We start from the raw sequence: 20,172 nt of genomic DNA on the forward strand, positions 1-20,172 counted from the left end.
TTTTCAATCACAGGAACATTCGATTGGAAGCTGTTTTGGACAACTTTTCTTTTCTTCCTGCCAAACACTTGGCAGACATCCGTGCAACTTCTAGAACACGATGGGAGATGTTTTCTGTGCTGGCACAGTTTTTCCTAGCCAGACATAGTGGAAAAGCTTTTTGCCGAGGTGTAGACTACATAAGACGCGAAAGACGAAGGTAGGATGCTCTCCGGAGGTAAGAGCCGCTGCCGGGCGTCTTTCGGCAGAAGCCGCGCTAAGGAGAGCCCTGTGAGCGGCACAATCGTCTTTGCGCGAAGAAGCCGCTTCTTGGGCTCCGGCAGCCGGCGAGAGCGGCAGCTTCGGGAAGGTGAAGAAGCAAGCTGTACAACACTGGGATTGTGTGCGCACCTTGCCAACTGATAGAAAACAGTACCTTTGCACTCTCCTGACTTTTCCAATCACAGGAACATTCGATTGGAAGCTGTTTTGGACAACTTTTCTTTTCTTCCTGCCAAACACTTGGCAGACATCCGTGCAACTTCTAGAACACGATGGGAGATGTTTTCTGTGCTGGCACAGTTTTTCCTAGCCAGACATAGTGGAAAAGCGTTTTGCTAAGATGTAGACTACAAAAGACGCGAAAGACGAAGGTAGGATGCTCTCCGGAGGTAAGAGCCGCTGCCGGGCGTCTTTCGGCAGAAGCCGCGCTAAGGAGAGCACTGTGAGCGGCACAACCGTCTTTGCGCGAAGAAGCCGCTTCTTGGGCTCCGGCAGCCGGCGAGAGCGGCAGCTTCGGGAAGGTGAAGAAGCAAGCTGTACAACACTGGGATTGTGTGCGCACCTTGCCAACTGATAGAAAACAGTACCTTTGCACTCTCCTGACTTTTCCAATCACAGGAACATTCGATTGGAAGCTGTTTTGGACAACTTTTCTTTTCTTCCTGCCAAACACTTGGCAGACATCCGTGCAACTTCTAGAACACGATGGGAGATGTTTTCTGTGCTGGCACAGTTTTTCCTAGCCAGACATAGTGGAAAAGCGTTTTGCCGAGGTGTAGATGAGAAGAGGAGCTAAAGACGAAGGAGCGAGCCGGCCACTCCCAGCCACAGGCCCCCAAATACAAACAACGGCGCTTTTCCCTGGAAAACAAAACTCGCCTGCCAACTTTTTGATGGCAGATTGCAGGAGCCACTTGGTACTATCAAACCAGCCCAACTTGGCACTGGTGCCACCATGGGTCTGGTCACCATCCTGCCTATTGTAGCTTTCCAGGAGCCAGCCGGTCACTCCCAGCCATAGGTCCCCAGTCACAAACCTCGGCCCGTTTCCCTGGCAAACAAAAGTAAGCTGCCCCGCTTCTGGATGGCAGATTGCAGGAGCCACTTGGTACTATCAAACCAGCCCAACTTGGCACTGGTGCCACCTCTGGCCTGGGAACCATGCTGCGTAACACAGATTCTAAGGCGCCAGTCGGCCACTCCCAGCCACAAGCCCCCAAACACAAACATCTGCGCTATTCTCTGGCAAACAAAACTCCACTGCCCCTCTCCTGGATGGCAAATTGCAGGACGCACTTGGTACTATAAAAACAGCCTGACTTGGCACTGGTGCCACCTTGGGTCTGGGAACCATCCTGCGTATCGATCTTTTTAATGAGACAGCCGGCCACTCCCAGCCATATGTCCCCAAACACAACCCACGGCCCTTTTCTCTGGCAAACAAAACTCAACTGCACCGCTTCTGGATGGCAGATTGCAGGAGCCACTTGGTACTATCAAACCAGCCCAACTTGGCACTGGTGCCACCTTGGGTCTGGGAACCATCCTGCGTATTGTGGGTTGTCAGGAGCCAGCCGAACACTCTCGGCCACAGACCCCAATCAAAAACAACGGCCCGTTTCACAGGCAAACAAAACTCAGCTGCCCCGCTTCTGGATGGGAGATTGCAGGAGGCACTTGACACTGTGAAACCAGCCCCACTTGGCACTGGTGCCACCTTGGGTCTGGGAACCATGCTGCGTATCATGGATGTTCAAGAGCCAGCCGGCCACTCCCAGCCACAGGCCCCCAAACACAAACCACAGCCTTTTTCTCTGGCAAACAAAATTCAGCTGCCCCGCTTCTGGATGGCAGATTGCAGGAGCCACTTGGGACTATCACACCAGCACAACATGGCACTGCTGCCACCTTGGATCTGGGAACCATCCTTCCTATCGTGGATTTCCAGGGGCCAGCTGGTCACTCTCAGCCATAGGCCCCAAACACAAACCACGGCCCTTTTCTCTGGAAAACAAAACTCAACTGCCCCTCTTCTGGATGGCAGATTGCAGGAGCCACTGGGTAGTATCAAACCAGCCCTACTTGGCACTGGTGCCACCTTGGGTCTGGGAACCATGCTGCGTATCATGGATTTTCAGGAGCCAGCCGGCCACTCCCAGCCACAGGCCCCCAAACACAAACAACAGCCTTTTTCTCTGGCAAACAAAATTCAGCTGCCCCGCTTCTGGATGGCAGATTGCAGGAACCACTTGGTACTAACAAACCAGCCCGACTTGGCACTGGTGCCACCTTGGCTCTGGGAACCATCCTGCGTATCGTGGATTCTAAGGAGCCAGCTGGCCACTCCCAGCCACAGGCCCCAAAACACACACAACGGTGCTTTTCCCTGGAAAACAAAACTCGCCTGCCAAACATTTGATGGCAGATTGCAGGAGCCACTTGGTACTATCAAACCAGCGCAACTTGGCACTGGTGCCACCATGGGTCTGGTCACCATCCTGCCTATCGTAGCTTTTCAGGTGCCAGCCAGCCACCCCCAGCCAGAGGCCCCTAGACAAATATTTCGGCCCGTTTCCCTGGCAAACAAAAGTAAGCTTCCACGCTTCTGGATGGCAGATTGCAGGAGCCACTTTGCACCATCAAACCAGCCCAACTTGGCACTGGTGCCACCTCTGGTCTGGGAACCATCCTGCGTATCGTGGGTTCTAAGGAGCCAGCTGGCCACTCCCAGCCACAGGCCCCCAAACACAAACAACGGCGCTTTTCCCTGGAAAACAAAACTCGCCTGCCATCTTTTTGATGGCAGATTGCCGGAGCCACTTGGTACTATCAAACCAGCCCAACTTGGCACTGGTGCCACCATGGGTCTGGTCACCATCCTGCCTATCGTAGCTTTTCAGGAGCCAGCCGGTCACTCGCAGCCATAGGCCCCCAAACACAAACCTCGGCCCTTTTCCCTGGCAAACAAAAGTAAGCTGCCCCGCTTCTGCATGGCAGATTGCAGGAGCTATTTAGTACTATCAAACCAGCCCGACTTGGCACTGGTGACACATCTGGTCTGGGAACCATCCTGCCTATCGTGGATTTTCAGGGGCCACCCGGCCACTCTCAGCCATATGCCCCCAAAAACAAACCACGGCCCTTTTCTCTGGCAAACAAAACTCAACTGCCCCTCTTCTGGATGGCAAATTTTAGGACGCACTTTGTACTACGAAAACCGCCCGACGTGGCACTGGTGCCACCTTGTGTCAGGGAAGCATCCTGCATATCGAGCTTTTTAAGGAGCCAGCCGGCCACGCCCAGCCATATACCCCCAAAAACAAACCACGGATCATTTCTCATGGAAACAAAAATCCGCTGCCCCGCGTCTGGATGGCAGATTGCAGGAGCCACTTTGCACCATCAAACCAGCCCGACTTGGCACTGGTGCCACCTTGGGTCTGGGAACAATCCTGCATATCGTGGATTCTAAGGAGCCAGCCGGCCACTCCCAGCCACAGGCCCCCAAACAGAAACAACGGCGCTTTTCCCTGGAAAACAAAACTCGCCTGCCAGCTTTTTGATGGCAGATTGCAGGAGCCACTTGGTACTATCAAATCATCCCAACTTGGCACTGGTGCCACTATGGGTCTGGGAACCATCCTGCCTATTGTAGCATTTCAGGAGCCAGCCGGTCACTCTCAGCCATAGGCCCCCAGACAAAAACCTCGGACCGTTTCCCTGGCAAACAAAATTAAGCTGCCCCGCTTCTGGATGGCAGATTGCAGGAGCCACTTGGTAGTGTCAAACCAGCCCGACTTGGCACTGGTGCCACCTTGGGTCTGGGAACCATCCTGCGTATCGTGGATTCTAAGCAGCCACCCGGCCACTGTGAGCCACAGGCGCCCAAACACAAACAACGGCGCTGTTCCCTGGAAAACAAAACTCGCCTGCCAACATTTTGATGGCAGATTGCAGGAGCCACTTGGTGCTATCAAACCAGCCCAACTTGGCACTGGTGCCACCATGGGTCTGGTCACCATCCTGCCTATCGTAGCTTTTCAGGAGCCAGCCGGTCACTCCCAGCCATAGACCCCCAGACACAAACCTCGGCCCGTTTCCCTGGAAAACAAAAGTAAGCTGCCCCGATTCTGGATGGCAGATTGCAGGAGCCACTTGGTACTATCAAATCAGCCCAACTTGGCACTGGTGCCACCATGGGTCTGGTAAACATCCTGCCTATCGTAGCTTTTCAGGAGCCAGACGGTCACTCCCTGCCATAGGCCCCCAGACACAAACCTCGGCCCGTTTCCCTGGCAAACAAAAGTAATCTGCCCCGCTTTTGGATGGCAGATTGCAGGATGCATTTGGTACTATCAAACCTGCCCGACTTGGCCCTCGTGCCACCTTGGCTCTGGGAACCATGCTGCGTACCGTAGATTCTACGAGGACAGGCGGCCACTCCCAGCCACAGGCCTCTAAACAAAAACAACGGCGCTTTTCCCTGGAAAACAAAACTCGCCTGCCAACTTTTTGATGGCAGATTGCAGGAGCCACTTGGTACTATCAAACCAGCCCAACTTGGTACTGGTTCCACTTTGGGTCTGGTCACCATCCTGCCTATCGTAGCTTTTCAGGAGCCAGCCAGTCACTCCCAGCCATAGGCCCCCAGACACAAACCTCGGCCCGTTTCCCTGGCAAACAAAAGTAAGCTGCCCCGCTTCTGGATGGCAGATTGCAGGAGCCACATGGTACTATCAAACCAGGCCAACATGGCACTGGTGCCACCTTGGCTCTGGGAACCATCCTGCCTATCGTGGATTTTCAGGGGCCAGCCGGCCACTCTCAGCCATATGCTCCCAAACACATACCACGGCCCTTTGCTCTGGCAAACAAAACTCAACTGCCCCTCTTCTGGATGGCAAATTGCAGGACGCACTTGGTACTACGAAAACAGCCCGACTTGGCAGTGATGCCACCTTGGGTCAGGGAACAATCCTGCGTATCGTTCTTTTTAAGGAGCCAGCCGGCCACGTCCAGCCATATACTCCCCAAAAAAAACCACGGAACTTTTCTCCAGCAAACAAAAATACGCTGCCGCGCGTCTGAATGGCAGATTTCAGGAGCTATTTAGTATTATCAAACCAGCCCGACTTGGCACTGGTGCCACCATGAGTCTGGTAACCATCCTGCCTATCGTAGCTTTTCAGTAGCCAGCCGGTCACTCCCAGCCATAGGCCCCCAGACAAATACCTCGGCCCGTTTCCCTGGGAAACAAAAGTAAGCTGTCCCGCTTCTGGATGGCAGATTGCAGGAGCCACTTGGTATTATCAAACCAGCCCAACTTGGCACTGGTGCCACTTTGGCTCTGGGAACCATCCTGCGTATCCTGGGTTCAAAGGAGGCAGCCGGCCACTCCCAGCCACAGGCCTCTAAACAAGAACAACGGCGCTTTTCCCTGGAAAACAAAACTCGCCTGACAACATTTTGATGGCAGATTGCAGGAGCCACTTGGTACTATCAAACCAGCCCAACTTGGCACTGGTGCCACCATGGGTCTGGTCACCATCCTGCCTATCGTAGCTTTTCAGGAGCCAGCCGCTCACTCCCAGCCATAGGCCCCCAGACAAATATCTCGGCCCGTTTCCCTGGCAAACAAAAGTAAGCAGCCCCGCTTCTGGATGGCAGATTGCAGGAGCCACATGGTACTATCAAACCAGGCCAACATGGCACTGGTGCCACCTTGGTTCTGGGAACCATCCTGCCTATCGTGGATTTTCAGGGGCCAGCCGGCCACTCTCAACCATATGCCCCCAAAAATACACCACGGCCCTTTTCTCTGGCAAACAAAACTCAACTGCCCCTCTTCTGGATGGCAAATTGCAGGACGCACTTGGTACTACGAAAACAGCCCGACTTGGCACTGATGCCACCTTGGGTCAGGGAACAATCCTGCGTATCGAGCTTTTTAAGGAGCCAGCCGGCCACGTCCAGCCATATACCCCCAAAAAAAAACCACGGAACTTTTCTCCAGCAAACAAAAATCCGCTGCCCCGCGTCTGGATGGCAGATTGCAGGAGCTATTTAGTATTATCAAACCAGCCCGACTTGGCACTGGTGCCACCATGAGTCTGGTAGCCATCCTGCCTATCGTAGCTTTTCAGTAGCCAGCCAGTCACTCCCAGCCATAGGCCCCCAGACAAATACCTCGGCCCGTTTCCCTGGGAAACAAAATTAAGCTGTCCCGCTTCTGGATGGCAGATTGCAGGAGCCACTTGGTACTATCAAACCAGCCCAACTTGGCACTGGCGCCACCTTGGCTCTGGGAACCATCCTGCGTATCCTGGGTTCAAAGGAGGCAGCCGGCCACTCCCAGCCACAGGCATCCAAACACAAACAACGGCGCTTTTCCCTGGAAAACAAAACTGGCCTGCCAACTTTTTGATGGCAGATTGCAGGAGCCACTTGGTACTATCAAACCAGCCCAACTTGGCACTGGTGCCACCATGGGTCTGGTCACCATCCTGCCTATCGTAGCTTTTCAGGCGCCAGCCGGTGCTCCCAGCCATTGGCCCCCAGTCACAAACCTCGGCCCGTTTCCCTGGCAAACAAAAGTAAGCTACCCCGCTTCTGGATGGCAGATTGCAGGAGCCACTTTGCACCATCAAACCAGCCCTACTTGGCACTGGTGCCACCTCTGGTCTGGGAACCATCCTGCGTATCGTGGATTCTAAGGAGCCAGCTGGCCACTCCCAGCCACAGGCCCCCAAACAAAAACAACGGCGCTTTTCCCTGGAAAACAAAACTCTCCTGCCAACTTTTTGATGGCAGATTGCAGGAGCCACTTGGTACTATCAAACCAGCCCAACTTGGCACTGGTGCCACCATGGGTCTGGTCACCATCCTGCCTATCGTAGCTTTTCAGAAGCCAGCTGGTCACTCCCAGCCATAGGCCCCCAGACACAAAGCTCTGCCCGTTTCCCTGGCAAACAAAAGTAAGCTAACCCGCTTCTGGATGGCAGATTGCAGGAGTCACTTTGCACCATCAAACCAGCCCAACTTGGCACTGGTGCCACCTTGGGTCTGGGAACCATCCTGCGTATCGTGGATTCTAAGCAGCCAGCCGGCCACTCCCAGCCACAGGCCCCCAAACACAAACAACGGCGATTTTCCCTGGAGTACAAAACTCGCTTGCCAACTTTTTGATGGCAGATTGCAGGAGCCACTTGGTACTATCAAACCACCCCAACTTGGCAACAAGTGGTTCCTGCAATCTGCCATCCAGAAGCGGGGCAGCTTACTTTTCTTTGCCAGGGAAACGGACCGTTGTTTGTGTTTGGAGGCGTATGGCTGGGAGTGGCCGACTGGCTCCTTAAAATCCACGATACGCAGGATGGTTCCCAGACCAGAGGTGGCACCAGTGCCAAGTCGGGCTGGTTTGATAGTACCAAGGGGCTCCTGCAATCTGCCATCCAGAAGCGGGGGTGCTTACTTTTGTTTGCCAGGGAAACGGGCCGAGCTTTGTGTCTCGGGGCCTATGGCAGGGAGCGACCGGCTTGCTCCTGAAAAGCTACGATAGGCAGGATGGTGACCAGACCCATGGTGGCACCAGTGCCAAGTTGGGCTGGTTTGATAGTACCAAGTGGCTCCTGCAATCTGCCAGTTGGCAGGCGAGTTTTGTTTTCCAGGGAAAAGCGCCATTGTTTGTGTTTGGGGGCCTGTGGTTGGGAGTGCCCGGCTGGCTCCTTAGAAACCACGATACGCAGCATGGTTACCAGACAAGAGGTGCCACCAGTGCCAAGTCGGGCTGGTTTGTTAGTACCAAGTGGTTCCTGCAATCTGCCATCCAGAAGCGGGGCAGCTTACTTTTGTTTGCCACGGAAACGGGCCGTTGTTTGTGTTTGGGGGCCTGTGGCTGGGAGTGGCCGACTGGCTCCTTAGAATCCACGATACGCAGGATGGGTCCCAGACCAGAGGTGGCACCAGTGCCAAGTCGGGCTGGTTTGATAGTACCAAGTGGCTCCTGCAATCTGCCATCCAGAAGCGGGGCAGCTTACTTTTGTTTTCCAGGGAAACGGGCCGAGGTTTGTGACTGGGGACCTATGGCTGGGAGTGACCGGCTGGCTCCTGAAAAGTTACGATAGGCAGGATGGTGACCAGACCCATGGTGGCACCAGTGCCAAGTTGGGCTGGTTTGATAGTACCAAGTGGCTCCTGTAATCTGCCATCAAATAGTTGGTAGGCGAGTTTTGTTTTCCAGGGAAATGCGCCGTTGTTTTTGTTTGGGGGCCTGTGGTAGGGAGTGGCCGGCTGGCTAATTAGAATCCACGATACGCAGGATGGTTCCCAGACCAGAGGTGGCACCAGTGCCAAGACGGGCTAGTTTGATGGTGCAAAATGGCTCCTGCAATCTGCCATCCAGAAGCGGGGTAGCTTACTTTTGTTTGCCAGGGAAACGGGCCGAGCTTTTTGTCTGGGGGCCTATGGCTGGGAGTGACCGGCTGGCTCCTGAAAAGCTACGATAGGCAGGATGGTGACCAGACCCATGGTGGCACCAGTGCCAAGTTGGGCTGATTTGATAAAACCAAGTGGCTCCTGCAATCTGCCATCAAAAAGTTGGCAGGAGAGTTTTGTTTTCCAGGGAAAAGCGCCGTTGTTTGTGTTTGGGGGCCTGTGGCTGGGAGTGGCCGGCTGGCTCCTTAGAATCCACGATACGCAGCATGGTATCCAGACCCAAGGTGGCACCAGTGCCAAGTATTGCTGGTTTGATAGTACCAAGTGGTTCCTGCAATCTGCCATCCAGAAGCAGGGCAGCTTACTTTTGTTTGCCAGGGAAACGGGCCGAGGTTTGTGTCTGGGGGCCTATGGCTGGGAGTGACCGGCTGGCTCCTGAAAAGCTACGATAGGCAGGATGGTGACCAGACCCATGGTGGCACCAGTCCCAAGTTGGGCTGATTTGATAGTACCAAGTGGCTCCTACAATCTGCCGTCAAAATTTGGCAGGCGAGTTTTGTTTTCCAGGGAAAAGCGCCGTTGTTTGTGTTTGGGGGCCTGTGGCTGGCAGTGGCCGGCTGGCTCCTTAGAATCCACGATACGCAGGATGGTTCCCAGACCCAAGGTGGCACCAGTGCCAAGTCGGGCTAGTATGATGGTGCAAAGTGGCTCCTGCAATCTGCCATCCAGAAGCGGGGCAGCTTACTTTTGTTTGCCAGGGAAACGGGCCGAGCTTTTTGTCGGGGGGCCTATGGCTGGGAGTGAGCGGTTGGCTCCTGAAAAGCTACGATAGGCAGGATGGTGAGCAGACCCATGGTGGCACAAGTGCCAAGTTGGGCTGGTTTGATAGCACCAAGTGGCTCCTGCAATCTGCCATCAAAATGTTGGCAGGCGAGTTTTGTTTTCCAGGGAAAAGCGCCGTTGTTTGTGTTTGGGTGCCTATGGCTGGGAGTGGGCGGCTGGCTCCTTAGAATCCACGATACGCAGGATGGTTCCCAGACCAGAGGTGGCACCAGTGCCAAGTTGGGCTGGTTTGATAGTACCAAGTGCTTCCTACAATCTGCCATCCAGAAGCGGGGCAGCTTACTTTTGTTTGCCAGGGAAACAGGTCGAGGTTTGTGTCTGGGGGCCTATGGCTGGGAGTGACCGGCTAGGTCCTGAAAAGCTAAGATAGGCAGGATGGTGACCAGACCCATGGTGGCACAAGTGCCAAGTTGGGCTGGTTTGATAGTACCAAGTGGCTCCTGCAATCTGCCATCAAAAAGTTGGCAGGTGAGTTTTGTTTTCCAGGGAAAAGCGCCGTTGTTTGTGTTTGGGGGCCTGTGGCTGGGAGTGGCCGGCTGGCTCCTTAGAATCCACGATACGCAGCATGGTTCCCAGACCAGAGATGGCACCAGTTCCAAGTCGGGCTATTTGATGGTGAAAAGTGGTTCCTGCAATCTGCCATCCAGAAGCGGGGCAGCTTACTTTGGTTTGCCAGGGAAAAGGGCAGGGCTTTGTGTCTGGGCGCCTATGGCTGGGAGTGACCGGCTGGCTCCTGAAAAGCTACGATAGGCAGGATGGTGACCAGACCCATGGTGGCACCAGTGCCAAGTTTGGCTGATTTGATAGTACCAAGTGGCTCCTGCAATCTGCCATCAAAAAGTTGGCCGGCGAATTTTGTTTTCCAGGGAAAAGCGCTGTGGTTTGTGTTTGGGGGCCTGTGGCAGGGAGTGGCCGGCTGGCTCCTTATAATCCACGATACGCAGCATGGTTCCCAGACCCAAGGTGGCACCAGTGCCAAGTTGGGCTGGTTTGATAATACCAAGTGGCTCTGGCAATCTGCCATCAAAAAGTTGGCAGACGAGTTTTGTTTTCCAGGGAAAAGCGCCGTTGTTTTTGTTTGGGGGCCTGTGGCTGGGAGTGGACGGATGGCTAATTGGAATCCACGATACGCAGGATGGTTCCCAGACCAGAGGTGGCACCAGTGCCAAGTCGGGCTGGTTTGATAGTACCAAGTGGTTCCTGCAATCTGCCATCCAAAAGCGGGATAACTTACTTTTGTTTGACAGGGAAACGGGCCGAGCTTTGTGTCTGGGGGCCTATGGCTGGGAGTGACCGGCTGGCTCCTGAAAAGCTACGATAGGCAGGATGGGGACCAGACCCATGGTGGCACCAGTGCCAAGTTGGTCTGATTTGATAAAACCAAGTGGCTCCTGCAATTTCCCATCAAAAAGTTGGCAGGAGAGTTTTGTTTTCCAGGGAAAAGCGCCGTTGTTTGTGTTTGGGGACCTGTGGCTGGGAGTGGCCGGCTGGCTCCTTAGAATCCACGATACGCAGCATGGTATCCAGACCCAAGGTGGCACCAGTGCCAAATTTTGCTGGTTTGATAGTACCAAGTGGTTCCTGCAATCTGCCATCCAGAAGCAGGGCAGCTTACTTTTGTTTGCCAGGGAAACGGGCCGAGGTTTTTGTCTGGGGGCCTATGGCTGGGAGTGACAGGCTGGCTCCTGAAAAGCTACGATAGGCAGGATGGTGACCAGACCCATGGTGGCACCAGTGCCAAGTTGGGCTGATTTGATAGTACCAAGTGGCTCCTGCAATCTGCCGTCAAAATTTGGCAGGCGAGTTTTGTTTTCCAGGGAAAAGCGCCGTTGTTTGTGTTTGGGGGCCTGTGGCTGGGAGTGGCCGGCTGGCTCCTTAGAATCCACGATACGCAGGATGGTTCCCAGACCAGGGGTGGCACCAGTGCCAAATTGGGCTGATTTGATAGTACCAAGTGGCTCCTGCAATATGCCATCCAGAAACGGGGCAGCTTACTTTTGTTTGCCAGGGAAACGGGCCGAGGTTTTTGTCTGGGGACCTATGGCTGGGAGTGACCGTCTGGCTCCTGAAAAGCTACGATAGGCAGGATGGTGACCAGACCCATGATGGCACCACTGCCAAGTTGAGCTGGTTTGATAGTACCAAGTGGCTCCTGCAATCTGCCATCAAAAAGTTGGCAGGCGAGTTTTGTTTTCCAGGGAAAAGCGCCGTTGTTTGTGTTTGGGTGCCTGTGGCTGGGAGTGGCCGTCTGGCTCCTTAGAATCCACGATACTCACCATGGTTCCCAGACCAGAGGTGGCACCAGTGCCAAGTCGGGCTGGTTTGATAGTACCAAGTGCGTCCTACAATCTGCCATCCAGAAGCGGGGCAGCTTACTTTTGTTTGCCAGGGAAACGGGCCGAGCTTTGTGTCTCGGGGCCTATGGCAGGGAGTGACCGGCTGGCTCCTGAAAAGCTACGATAGGCAGGATGTTTACCAGACCCATGGTGGCACCAGTGCCAAGTTGGGCTGATTTGATAGTAGCAAGTGGCTCCTGCAATCTGCCATCAAAATGTCGGCAGGCGGGTTTAGTTTTCCAGGGAAAAGCGCTGTGGTTTGTGTTTGGGGGCCTGTGGCTGGGAGTGACCTGCTGGCTCCTTAGAATCCACGATACGCAGGATGGTTCCCAGACCCAAGGTGGCACCAGTGCCAAGTTGGGCTGGTTTGATAGTACCAAGTGGCTCCTGCAATCTGCCATCCAGAAGCGGGGCAGCTTACTTTTGTTTGCCAGGGAAACGGGCCGAGCTTTGTGTCTGCGGGCCTATGGCTGGGAGTGACCTGCTAGGTCCTGAAAAGCTAAGATAGGCAGGATGGTGACCAGACCCATGGTGGCACCAGTGCCAAGTTGAGCTGGTTTGATAGTACCAAGTGGCTCCTGCAATCTGCCATCAAAAAGTTGGCAGGCGAGTTTTGTTTTCCAGGGAAAAGCGCCGTTTATGTGTTTTGGGGCCTTTGGGTGCGAGTGGCCGGCTGGCTCCTTAGAATCCCCGATACGCAGCATGGTTCCCAGACCAGAGGTGGCACCAGTGCCAAGTCGGGCTGTTTTTATAATACCAAGTGGTTCCTGCAATCTGCCATGCAGAAGCGGGGCAGCTTACTTTTGTTTGCCAGGGAAACGGGCCGAGGTATTTGTCTGGGGGCCTATGGCTGGGAGTGACCGGCTGGCTCCTGAAAAGCTACGATAGGCAGGATGGTGACCAGACCCATGGTGGCACCAGTGCCAAGTTGGGCTGATTTGATAGTAGCAAGTGGCTCCTGCAATCTGCCATCAAAAAGTTGGCAGGCGAGTTTTGTTTTCCAGGGAAAAGCGCCGTTGTTTGTGTTTGGGGGCCTGTGGCTGGGAGTGACCGGCTGGCTCCTTAGAATCCACGATACGCAGGATGGTTCCCAGACCAGAGGTGGCACCAGTGCCAAGTCGGGCTGGTTTGATAGTACCAAGTGGCTCCTGCAATCTGCCATCCAGAAGCGGGGTAGCTTACTTTTGTATGCCAGGGAAACGGGCCGAGGTTTTTGTCTGGGGGCCTATAGCTGGGAGTGACCGGCTGGCTCCTGAAAAGCTACGATAGACAGGATGGTGACCAGACCCATGGTGGCACCAGTGCCAAGTTGGGCTGATTTGATAGTACCAAGTGGCTCCTGCAATCTGCCATCAAAATGTTGGCAGGCGAGTTTTGTTTTCCAGGGAAAAGCGCCGTTGTTTGTGTTTGGGGGCCTGTGGCTGGGAGTGGGCGGCTGGCTCCTTAGAATCCACGATACGCAGCATGGTTCCCAGACCAGAGGTGGCACCAGTTCCAAGTCGAGCTACTTTGATGGTGAAAAGTGGTTCCTGCAATCTGCCATCAAGAAGCGGGGCAGCTTACTTTGGTTTGCCAGGGAAACGGGCCGAGCTTTGTGTCTGGGCGCCTATGGCTGGGAGTGACCGGCTGGCTCCTGAAAAGCTACGATAGGCAGGATGGTTCCCAGACCTGAGGTGGCACCAGTGCCAAGTTGGGCTGATGTGATAGTACCAAGTTGCTCCTGCAATCTGCCATCAAATAGTTGGCCGGGGAATTATGTTTTCCAGGGAAAAGCGCCATTGTTTCTGTTTGGGGGCCTGTGGCAGGGAGTGGCCGGCTGGCTCCTTATAATCCACGATACGAAGCATGGTTCCCAGACCCAAGGTGGCAACAGTGCCAAGTTGGGCTGGTTTGATAGTACCAAGTGGCTCCGGCAATCTGCCATCAAAAAGTTGGCAGACGAGTTTTGTTTTCCAGGGTAAAGCGCCGTTGTTTGCGTTTGGGGGCCTGTGGCTGGGAGTGGACGGATGGCTAATTAGAATCCACGATACGCAGGATGGTTCCCAGACCAGAGGTGGCACCAGTGCCAAGTTGGGCTGGTTTGATAGTACCAAGTGGCTCCTGCAATCTGCCATCCAGTAGCGGGATAACTTACTTTTGTTTGTCAGGGAAACGGGCCGAGCTTTGTGTCTGGGGGCCTATGGCTGGGAGTGACCGGCTGGCTCCTGAAAAGCTACGATAGGCAGGATGGTGACCAGACCCATGGTGGCACCAGTGTCAAGTTGGGCTGGTTTGATAGTACCAAGTGGCTCCTGCAATCTGCCATCAAAAAGTTGGCAGGCGAGTTTTGTTTTCCAGGGAAAAGCGCCGTTGTTTTTATTTGGGGGCCTGTGGCTGGGAGTGGCCGGCTGGCTCCTTAGAATCCACGATACGCAGCATGGTTCCCAGACCAGAGGTGGCACCAGTGCCAAGTTGGGCTGGTTTGATGGTGAAAAGTGGCTCCTGCAATCTGCCATCCAGTAGCGGGATAACTTACTTTTGTTTGCCAGGGAAACGGGCCAAGGTTTTTGTCTGGGGGCCTATGGCTGGGAGTCACCGGCTGGCTCCTGAAAAGCTACGATAGGCAGGATGGTTACCAGACCCATGGTGGCACCAGTGTCAAGTTGGGCTGGTTTGATAGTACCAAGTGGCTCCTGCAATCTGCCATCAAGAAGTTGGCAGGCGAGTTTTGTTTTCCAGGGAAAAGCGCCGTTGTTTTTGTTTGGGGGCCTGTGGCTGGGAGTGGCCGGATGGCTAATTAGAATCCACGATACGCAGCATGGTTCCCAGACCTGAGGGGGCACCAGGGCCGAGTCGGGCTAGTTTGAGGGTGCAAAGTGGCTCCTGCAATATGCCATCCAGAAGCGGGGCAGCTTGCTTTTGTTTGCCAGGGAAACGGGCCGAGCTTTGTGTCTGGGGGCCTATGGCTGGGAGTGACCGGCTAGGTCCTGAAAAGCTACGATAGGCAGGATGGTGACCAGACCCATGGTGGCACCAGTGCCAAGTTGGGCTGATTTGATAGTACCAAGTGGCTCCTGCAATCTGCCATCAAAATGTTGGCAGGCGAGTTTTGTTTTCCAGGGAAAAGCGCCGTTGTTTGTGTTTGGGGGCCTGTGGCTGGAGTGGCCGGCTGGCTCCTTAGAATCCACGATACGCAGGATGGTTCCCAGACCTGAGGTGGCACCAGTGCCAAGTCGGGCTAGTTTGATGGTGTAAAGTGGCTCCTGCAATCTGCCATCCAGAAGCGGGGTAGGTTACTTTTTTTTGCCAGGGAAACTGGCCGAGGATTTCTCTGGGGCCCTATGGCAGAGTGGGACCGGCTGGCTCCTGAAAAGCTATGATAGGCAGGATGGTGACCAGACCCATGGTGGCACCAGTGCCGAGTTGGGCTGATTTGATAGTACCAAGTGGCTCCTGCAATCTGCCATCAAAATGTTGGCAGGCGGGTTTTGTATTCCAGGGAAAAGCGCCGTTGTTTGTGTTTGGGGGCCTGTGGGTGGGAGTGGCCGGCTGTCTCCTTAGAATCCACGATACGCAGGATGGTTCCCAGACCAGAGGTGGCACCAGTGCCAAGTCGGGCTGGTTTGATGGTGCAAAGTGGTTCCTGCAATCTGCCATCCAGAAGCGGGGTAGCTTACTTTTGTTTGCCAGGGAAACGGGCCGAGGTTTGTGACTGGGGGCCTATGGCTGGGAGTGACCGGCTGGCTCCTGAAAAGCTACGATAGGCAGGATGGTTACCAGACTCATGGTGGCACCAGTGCCAAGTCGGGCTGGTTTGATGATACTAAATAGCTCCTGCAATCTGCCATCCAGACGCGGGGCAGCGGATTTTTGTTTGCTGGAGAAAAGTTCCGTGGTTTTTTTTTGGGGGTATATGGCTGGACGTGGCCGGCTGGCTCCTTAAAAAGCTCGATACGCAGGATTGTTCCCTGACCCAAGGTGGCATCAGTGCCAAGTCGGGCTGTTTTCGTAGTACCAAGTGCGTCCTGCAATTTGCCATCCAGAAGAGGGGCAGTTGAGTTCTGTTTGCCAGAGAAAAGGGCCGTGGTATATGTTTGGGGGCATATGGTTGAGAGTGGCCGGCTGGCCCCTGAAAATCCACGATAGGCAGGATGGTTCACAGAACCAAGGTGGCACAAGTGCCATGTTGGCCTGGTTTGATAGTACCATGTGGCTCCTGCAATCTGCCATCCAGAAGCGGGGCTGCTTACTTTTGTTTGCCAGGGAAACGGGCCGAGGTATTTGTCAAGGGGCCTATGGCTGGGAGTGACCGGCTGGCTCCTGAAAAGCTACGATAGGCAGGATGGTGACCAGATCCATGGTGGCACCAGTGCCAAGTTGGGCTGGTTTGATAGTACCAAGTGGCTCCTGCAATCTGCCATCAAAAAGTTGGCAGGCGAGTTTAGTTTTCCAGGGAAAAGCGCCGTTGTTTTTGTTTAGAGGCCTGTGGCTGGGAGTGGCCGGCTGCCTCTTTGAACCCAGGATACGTAGGATGGTTCCCAGAGCCAAGGTGGCACCAGTGCAAAATTGGGCTGGTTTGATAGTACCAAGTGGCTCCTGCAATCTGCCATCAAAAAGTTGTCAGGCGAGTTTTGTTTTCCAGGGAAAAGCGCCGTTGCTTTTGTTTAGAGGCCTGTGGCAGGGAGTGGCCGCCTGTCCTCGTAGAATCTACGTTACGCAGCATGGTTCCCAGAGCCAAGGTGGCACCAGGGCCAAGTCGGGCTGGTTTGATAGTACCAAGTGCATCCTGCAATCAGCCATCCAAAAGCGGGGCAGCTTACTTTTGTTTGCCAGGGAAACGGGTCGAGCTTTGTGTCTGGGGGCCTATGGCTGGGAGTGACCGGCTGGCTCCTGAAAAGCTACGATAGGCAGGATGGTGACCAGACCCATGGTGGCACCAGTGCCAAGTTGGGCTGGTTTGATAGTACCAAGTGGCTCCTGCAATCTGCCATCAAAATGTTGGCAGGCGAGTTTTGTTTTCCAGGGAAAAGCGCCGTTGTTTGTGTTTGGGGGCCTGTGGCTCAGAGTGGCCGGGTGGCTGCTTAGAATCCACGATACGCAGGATGGTTCCCAGACCCAAGGTGGCACCAGTGCCAAGTCGGGCTGGTTTGACACTACCAAGTGCGTCCTGCACTCTGCCATCCAGAATCGGGGCAGCTTAATTTTGTTTGCCAGGGAAACGGTCCGAGGTTTGTGTCTGGGGGCCTATGGCTGGGAGTGACCGGCTGGCTCCTGAAAAGCTACGATAGGCAGGATGGTTCCCAGATCCAAGATGGCACCAGTGCCAAGTCGGGGTGGTTTGATGGTGCAAAGTGGCTCCTGCAATCTGCCATCCTGACGCGGGGCAGCGGATTTTTGTTTCCAAGAGAAATGGTCTGTGGTTTGTTTTTGGGGCTATATGGCTGGGCGTGGCCTGCTGGCTCCTTAAAAAGCTACGATAGGCAGGATGGTTCCCTGACCCAAGGTGGCACCAGTGCCAAGTCGGGCGGTTTTAGTAGTACAAAGTGCGTCCTAAAATTTGCCATCCAGAAGAGGGTCAGTTGAGTTTTGTTTACCAGAGAAAAGGGCCGTGGTTTTTTTTTGGGGGCATATGGCTGATAGTGGCCGTCTGGCCCCTGAAAATCCACGATAGGCAGGATGGTTCCCAGACCAGAGGTGGCACCAGTGCCATGTCGGGCTGGTTTGATAGTACTAAATAGCACCTGCAATCTGCCATGCAGAAGCGGGGCAGCTTACTTTTGTTTGCCAGGGAAACGGGCCGAGGTTTGTGTCTGGGGGCCTATGGCTGGGAGTGACAGCCTGGCTCCTGAAAAGCTACGATAGGCAGGATGGTGACCAGACCCATGGTGGCACCAGTGCCAAGTTGGGCTGGTTTGATAGTACCAAGTGGCTCCTGCAATCTGCCATCAAAAAGTTGTCAGGCGAGTTTTGTTTTCCAGGGAAAAGCGCCGTTGTTTGTGTTTGGGGGTCTGTGGGTGGGAGTGGCCGGCTGGCTCCTTAGAACACACGATACGCAGGATGGTTCCCAGACCCAAGGTGGCACCAGTGCCACGTCGGGCTGGTTTGATGGTGAAAAGTGGCTCCTGCAATCTGCCATCCAGAAGCGGGGTAGCTTACTTTTGTGTACCAGGGAAACGGGCCGAGGTTTATGACTGGGGGCCTAGGGCTAGGAGTGACCGGCTGGCTCCTGAAACGCAACAATAGGCAGGATGGTTCCCAGACCCAAGGTGGCACCAGTGCCAAGTTGGGCTGGTTTGATGGTACCAACTGGCTCCTGCAATCTGCCATCTAAAAGATGTCAGGCGAGTTTTGTTTTCCAGGGAAAAGCGCCGTTGATTTTGTTTGGAGGCCGGTGGCTGGCAGTGGCTGCCTGTCGTCTTAGAATCCGGGTTACGCAGCATGATTCCCAGAGCCAAGGTGGCACCAGTGTCAAGTTGGGCTGGTTTGATAGTACCAAGTGGCTCCTGCAATCTGCCATCGAGAAGCGGGGCAGCTTACTTTTCTTTGCCAGGGAAACGGGCCGAGGTATTTGTCTGGGGACCTATGGCTGGGAGTGACCGGCTGGCTCCTGAAAAGCTACGATAGGCAGGATGGTGACCAGACCCATGGTGGCACCAGTGCCAAGTTGGGCTGGTTTGATAGAACCAAGTGGCTCCTGCAATCTGCCATCAAAATGTTGGCAGGCCAGTTTTGTTTTCCAGGGAAAAGCGCCATTGTTTTTGTTTGGGGGACTGTGGCTGGGAGTGGCCGGCTGGCTCCTTAGAACACACGATACGCAGGATGGTTCCCAGACCCAAGGTGGCACCAGTGCCAAGTCGGGCTGGTTTGATAACACCAAGTGGCTCCTGCAATCTGCCATCCAGAAGCAGGGCAGCTTACTTTTGTTTTCCAGGGAAACGGACCGAGGTTTTTTTCTGGGGGCCTATGGCTGGGAGTGAAGGGCTGGCTCCTGAAAAGCTACGATAGGCAGGATGGTGACCAGACCCATGGTGGCACCAGTGCCAAGTTGGGCTGGTTTGATAGTACCAAGTGGCTCCTGCACTCTGCCATCAAAATGTTGGCAGGCGAGTTTTGTTTTCCAGGGAAAAGCGCCGTTGTTTGTGTTTGGAGGCCTGTGGCTGGGAGTGGCCGGCTGGCTCCTTAGAATCCACGATACGCAGCATGGTTCCCAGACCAGAGGTGGCACCAGTGCCAAGTTGGGCTGGTTTGATGGTGCAAAGTGGCTCCTGCAATCTGCCATCCAGAAGTGCGGTAGCTTACTTTTGTGTGCCAGGGAAACAGGCCGAGGTTTGTGTCTGGGGGCCTATGGCTGGGAGTGACCGGCTGGCTCCTGAAAAGCTACGATAGGCAGGATGGTGACCAGACCCATGGTGGCACCAGTGCCAAGTTGGGCTGGTTTGATAGTACCAAGTGGCTCCTGCAATCTGCCATCAAAAAGTTGGCAGGCGAGTTTTGTTTTCCAGGGAAAAGCGCCGTTGTGTGTGTTTTGGGGCCTGTGGCTGGGAGTGGCCAGCTGGCTCCTTAGAATCCACGATACGCAGGATGGTTCCCAGACCCAAGGTGGCACCAGTGCCAAGTCGGGCTGGTTTGTTAGTACCAAGTGGTTCCTGCAATCTGCCATCCAGAAGCGGGGCAGCTGAATTTTGTTTGCCAGAGAAAAAGGCTGTTGTTTGTGTTTCGGGGCCTGTGGCTGGCAGTGGACGGCTGGCTCCTGAAAATCCATGATACCCAGCATGGTTCCCAGACCCAAGGTGGCACCAGTGCCAAGTAGGGCTGGTTTCATAGTACCCAGTGTCTCCTGCAATCTGCCATCCAGAAGAGGGGCAGTTGAGTTTTGTTTTCCAGAGAAAAGGGCCGTGGTTTGTGTTTGGGGCCTATGGCTGAGAGTGACCGGCTGACCCCTGAAAATCCACTATACGCCGGATGGTTCCCAGATCCAAGGTGGCACCAGTGCCATGTTGTGCTGGTGTGATAGTCCCAAGTGGCTCCTGCAATCTGCCATCCAGAAGTGGGGCAGCTGAATTTTGTTTGCCAGAGAAAAAGGCTGTGGTTTTTGTTTGGGGGCCTATGGCTGGGAGTGGCCGGCTGGCTCCTGAAAATCCATGATACGCAGCATGGTTCCCAGTCCCAAGGTGGCACCAGTGCCAAGTGGGGCTGGTTTCACAGTGTCAAGTGCCTCCTGCAATCTCCCATCCAGAAGCGGGGCAGCTGAGTTTTGTTTGCCTGTGAAACGGGCCGTTGTTTTTGATTGGGGTCTGTGGCCGAGAGTGTTCAGCTGGCT

This window comes from Melospiza melodia, chromosome 5 (genome assembly GCF_035770615.1).
Source record: "Melospiza melodia melodia isolate bMelMel2 chromosome 5, bMelMel2.pri, whole genome shotgun sequence".
Classification (NCBI taxonomy): domain Eukaryota; kingdom Metazoa; phylum Chordata; class Aves; order Passeriformes; family Passerellidae; genus Melospiza; species Melospiza melodia.